Genomic DNA, 6,029 nt, shown 5'->3' on the forward strand with positions numbered 1-6,029 from the left:
GTATCTGCAGCCTTGACTCAAATTCTAGCTTAGTAACCGTGTGACCTTAGGGAACTTGCTTAGCTTCTGAGTATCGGATTCTTTAGCTGTAAAACAAGAGCAATTATGTTTCTCTCATAGATGTATGTAAAATGCTAGCACAGCCAGACATACAGTAGGCACTCAACAAATATTGGTTTCTACACTTCTTACTTGTGGTTGCAGTTGCGCAGGGACCAGGTGGGAGTTTCAGCTGCTATTGCCAAGGCAGGGAATGCTATTTTCCAGGTATCCCAAGATGGAGCTCAGAATGCAATGCTCCACACACAAAGATTAGTTTGCCTTTATTATTGATTAAATAGGTTTTTATGGATGGATCTGGGAATATGACCTCTGTTTTTCACCATTATATCCCCAGCACCTGATAGACAATCCATAAACATTTGTTGAGTGTTGCATATATGAGAAAAAACATTCTAAATTATAGACAACCAGCTTACAAAAGAATATTTGAAACACAATGAGGTTCATAATATTTGAAATGTAAGTTCAATCTACTTTCAGAGCCTGCAGGCCTAAGAAGACAGATCTGGGGGCCCAGGGTGGTACCTGCTATGCTAGTGACTCTACCAAGCCATGATCTATTATAGCCCAGCCTCTGGATCATGCCCTGGTCAGACAATAGATTGCACCCCTATACATGGGTTTTGAGGAGGTGGGGTTGGGGTGTGTTCTTCCCAGGAAACCTCTGGGTTGATGGAGCCAGTAGAGTGTATCGTCATCACCCTTGGCCTTGGCCACTCCATCCTCTATTCCAGTCTTCCAGCAGCACAGACGAGGAGCATATTCAACTGAGATCGCCTCCCTCCAAGGAATTGTTTGTTCTTCCCTTTTAGTCATAAAATCCCTTTTCCCCTGTCTCTCTCCTTCCTTCTCTCTCTCTCTCACACACACACAGTCACACACACACACAGAAACACATACACACAGACACACACACACACAGACACACACACACACACGTGCACACATGCACACACAGAGCTATGACTTTGAATATTGATTCTGCCATTTTAACTCCAAATTCTGTTTCTCAAATGTGGGTAGTGTTGGCTTACTCACTGTTCTCCTGTTGCTGGAGTTGTAAAAATCAATGTCCCATTGCTGAGATCGAAGCTCCCTGTGTCTCTGGGGGGCTCAGCAGGGACGATGGCCTCCACAGTGGACCTCTGGGAAATCGCAGAGGCATCAGAGCTGTGGGCTCAGCATGCGAGGTCCCCAGGCAGTCATAGACCCCCCTCCTCCTGGGAAGAGTGCTCCTGCAGAGCTTATTTGTAATCTCCTAGAGTCCCAGACTCACCAAAGGATTCAGATCCTCTTCTTTTTGCTTCCTACATAGAGCACATTATAGACCTGCAAGAGGAATAAGGATTCCAGACTCCCTTAGTGAGAGACAACGTGTTAGATCTTAGCTTTTTCCTTTCTAAAATAAGGGTCCTCCCTGGAATCAGGCTGCCTGACAGCATTATCCGTGAAACCGGTGGAGAGTAAGAAAATCGTATTTCTCTTTATGGGTGGGAAATCAGGTCATCCTCTGCAAAGGTATAGAATACTCCCCCAGGCTGTGGAGAGCATGCTCTGGTTTCTACCCAGAAAAACTATAGAGGAAAACTGTGGCTGCCTACTACTGAGTATCAGGGGAAAAAGCAGAGATATTTTTAACATATGGAATATCAGTGAACAGAATGCTAAGGAACTAGAAAACTTATTCCAATAAATAGGAAGCATATGCTCTGCCTAAAGCAAAGTCAGCTTTTGCTATATACAAATTTCATGAAGGAAAATAATGTAGAAAATTGCGGAAATATCTGACCATAAGTAGGCTACTACCACTGGCTGCAGGAGACCTGGAAGCCTGTGCAGATGGATTGGGGAAAGCGACCAGTGCGCCAAGGTGTGTGGGGCCCTTGGCCATTTTGTCACGTGGGTCTGGGATCGGCCAAACTCTCAAGAGTCCTGGATGCACAGGCTCCAGATGGACACTCCCCCCTACACAACCCCACTGTGCAAGGTTAGGGTGTAGGGCACTGACAATCGGAACCTCTCCTCTAGCTTCAACTCCCCGAGTCTCCAGGCATTGAAGATGTCAGTCTCAGTGGCAGAGATTCTGGGCTTTGGGTTTTATGTCACAGGTTCTTCCTCTTAAAACTAGGAAAAGCAGTTTGTATTCATCTCGTTAGTGAGATGCTAGTAATTGGGGATATTAATTTTATTGCTAAACCTGACAAATATTTTACTGTCTCCTCTAGGGGGTAATTGCATTCCCAACAGCCTATCCTTTTGTGCTGCCAGATGGAAAGGATGTGTGTTTGCCATTTTCATTAATACAACTAGTACCTTAGCATCTCGCCTGCCCGCTCCCTGGCTGCAGGCTCCCTGGGACGGGGAGGAGAAGGGGAGACAAAGGTGGAGGCCTGTCCCTGGCTAGGCGCTGGGGCACCCGTGCGGAGGGGCGGGCGGGAGAGCTGCTGGGAACCGCAGCCGCCAGCCCGGAGCGCAGCGTGGGGAGGCGGCGCTGCCAGGAGCTCAGCCACAAAGACAGTACGGCCGCTGACAACTGTGTGGTTAGGGAGCAACAACTCATTAAGCTGCTTTAAACTCCCCCTGCTTCATCTCCGTCCCAGAGCAGCTCCCCACATCTTGTGGGCGCCGCTGACACCCTCCCTCCCCGCAGCCCGACTGCGAACTCGCTGCTGCGGCCACTCCAGCCCTCGCCGTCCCCATCCTGGGTTCCCATAGCCTCAAGCTCAGCCACTCCCCTGGAAGGTGCTGGAAACCCCCTCCGGCCCAGGGGATAGCAGCCTTTTCCCTTTCACTGAGGAATAGGAGCAAAAGTCCTGCTCCGGCTACAGGGGCCTGCACGTTGCTCTCTGAATCATTCCCTTCTCCATTCCCGCTCCGAAGGCTGCTAAGTTTGCCAACTATTTACTATGCTCTTCGCCCAGGCTCCTCAGTCATCACAGGACTGTGACGGGCAGATGCTCACTTCGGATCTCCCTCTCGGAGAGACGCAGGCAGTGGCAGAAGTGGTGTGGTGGATGGACTTCACCTCTGTTTCCATTCCTTCCTGATGGTTCCACAGAGGAGAATTTGAGTAGAAATGGGTCCTAATCCTGGTGGGAAACTCTGAGCTTAATATGAACTCTCTCATTTAGGAATACTTCCTGCGCTTGGGATTTTTAAAACAAGGGCTACGTGGCAATACGCCAGCTGATTAGCTGTTTTCCCTGACTGGACCCGACTCGCCCTTCATTTCCAGCATATGACCTCACACCTTTACTATTCCAGAGGAGCTTTCCTTGAACATAGCTATGCAAGATATCCTTCTAGGGAATGCACTACCTGCTGCATTCACTTACCAGTTGCTCAGTGTTATCTTGTGTGACTCAAAGTGAAAGGATACCTTGTCTGGACCTGTTGCAAAGTCGTTTATTGTTTTGGATCCCACTCAAAACAGACAGTCTTATTACCTTATTATGAGTTTCCTGATAAATAGGTAGAAGGAATATATTCATAGGTGGTATCTGTTGATTCTAGAATCCAAAGAGGCTGCCCAAGCACTATGCCTTTTTTTGGTAGGGGGTTATTTTTTACTTTAATTTTTTTTTTTTTTTTTTTGAGACAGAGTCTCACTCTGTCACTCAGGCTGGAGTGCAGTGGCGTGATCTCGGCTCACTCAACCTCCACCTCCCAGGTTCAAGCAATTCTCCTGCTTCAGCCTCGGGAGTACCTGGGATTACAGGTACCTGTCACCATTCCTGGCTAATTTTTGCAATTTTAGTAGAGAGGGGGCTTCGCTGTGTTGGTCAGGCTGGGCTCGAACTCCAGACCTCAAGTGATCTGCCACCTTGGCCTCCCAAAGTGCTGGGATTACAGGGATGAGCCATGGCCCCTGGCTGTTTTTTACTTTAAAAAGTATATCTTGATATGAACTAGACCTGTAGACCCTTATGAACTTCACTGATGTGGCAAGCCTTTGAACATTCTATCATGTTACCAATGTAATGGAGTAGTGTGATGTTCTATAAAACATTAAGATAACCAAGGTTCTCCAGACTATACAATAGCAAAGAGCAGGAGCACTACCATAGCCCGAGGTAAGAGAGTGCTTCTGATTTCCTTTGGTGGTAGGAATGGGATGGGAGGAGGAATTTGTTAGGCTAATATCTACACACCAGCTTCCAAGGGCTGCATTGTGGCACTGCTGATTAAGTCTGTAATAATCCATAGTCATTCTCCAAAACGATCTGGCTTTTATAAGAGCCAGGAAGGAAGCTAAGTGGAGATGTGGTTAGAATCCCACCTCTGCTTCTGTCATGTCTTTAAAGGATGGCACTAACACTGCAGTTCCTCTGGGGTGGCAGGTTTACTTTGGGTTACTAGCTTGGCATGGGGGAATGGGTTGGGGTAGGGCAGTTCTAGGGTCTTCTACTTACTATTGGTGCTCCCTTATGGCCATAGACCTCACTCCGTGAATTAGGAAACAGATACAAGGATCTTGGCAGTTTTTTGGGTTTTTAAATGTCTTTTATTTTTTTCTTTGAGACAGAGTCTCACTGTCGCCCAGGCTGGAGGTGCACTGGTGCGATCTTGGCTCACTGCAGCTCAGATATGAGGGTCTTTTAATTACTAAATATATCTATTTCAAATATACCTCCTGAGACTGGGAGCCACAAAATGAATTCATGGTCCCACTGGACTTAGACCAAAACTCCTTCTTTTACCTGACTTCCATAAGCACATTCTGATTAGTGAACCAAGGCGGCATTTCAGGTTTTAGAATTAGTCAGTTTAATTCATTTCTTACTGCCTTACTGAAGGGAGTAGCCTCTGGGACCTCCTGGGGGGATATGGCTAGGGAGGGGTTAATCAAGTTGCATATAACAGATCCATTTTAGCTTTCTCATGCCTGTTCACATTTACACTTCTTCCTCTGTCTATAGTATGCCAAGGAAGTTCTGGCATTTCAGCTTTATCGACTGTGGCTGGCTGTTGAGATTGACCAATCTAGCCGACAATAAACGCCACTTCCCAAGTGCTCAAACCATGACATTAAATACTGATTCCCAGTTGTGCACCCATTTCAATAAATTCAGCTTAATCAAGTCTTAAGTTACATTCTTCTTGGCCTAACAACCTTACAATCCACTTAAGTAAATGTTCCCCATACTCCTGCTGATAAAAGTTAATGAAGTTCTGCAACTCTTTTTTTTTTGAGGGGGGGGCTGGAAGTTGATTTTTAATGATAAAGTATGATGGAGGGAGGGCAGAGGGGCTAAGCCAAGCTGTCTGGGGTGCTGTGGTGGCGGTGGGCTGGCCACACAAACTGCTGCTGCTGCTGCTGCTTGGTGGCCGCCTTGCTGGCGAGGTCCTTGGCCTTCCTGTAGCTGCCAGTGTCTTCTCCTTTGCCTTCTCCTCGGCTTCCTTGGCTGCCTCAACAAGTGTTTTGGAAGGGGCCTCGCCTTGCAGCTTCGCCAAGCTATATTCAAAACCCTTCATAGTCTCGGTCACGTTGCTTTTGAACCGGGCAAGACCAAATTCTTGGACAGCTCTGGAGACACCAGATAAGCTAGAGGAGACCCAGGCTTCCCAGCAGGTTTTGGTCCAGCCACTGCTGTCAGAGTTCACACGGTAAACACACCGCTGGTCCACCACCACCAGCCGGGCGTGGCTGATGTTCCAGGTGAATGTGGTCATAGGTACCGCTGCCAGAAGGCAGCGAACACTTGGTCCCAGGAACTCCGGGGCACGCTCTGGCCCAGGAAATACTTCACCATCGACTAGGCCGGAGTGGGCTCAGCACCCACGCAACATCAGGGGTGCGGAGCCTGGGAGGCACGCGGGGGCCAGGCCGGGCCGGGGCTCGGCGCACACCCGCCGCCGGGCTCGTGGCTCGGTCACCACGCACCGCGCCCAAGCAGCTGCCGCCGCCGCCATGAGTTGTCCCGAAGTTCTGCAACTCTTTTGGCATAACGTCTATCTCCTCTAGG

At 48.4% G+C, this 6,029-nt stretch overlaps 1 pseudogene; it reads right to left on the bottom strand.

Annotated features, from left to right (window-relative positions):
• Positions 1-5,256: 5,256 nt before the first annotated feature.
• LOC116556093 lies at positions 5,257-5,816 on the bottom strand (annotated as a pseudogene).
• Positions 5,817-6,029: the final 213 nt, after the last annotated feature.

This window comes from Sapajus apella, unplaced genomic scaffold (assembly GCF_009761245.1).
Source record: "Sapajus apella isolate SASKATOON/1434 unplaced genomic scaffold, GSC_monkey_1.0 scaffold16, whole genome shotgun sequence".
NCBI lineage: Eukaryota > Metazoa > Chordata > Mammalia > Primates > Cebidae > Sapajus > Sapajus apella.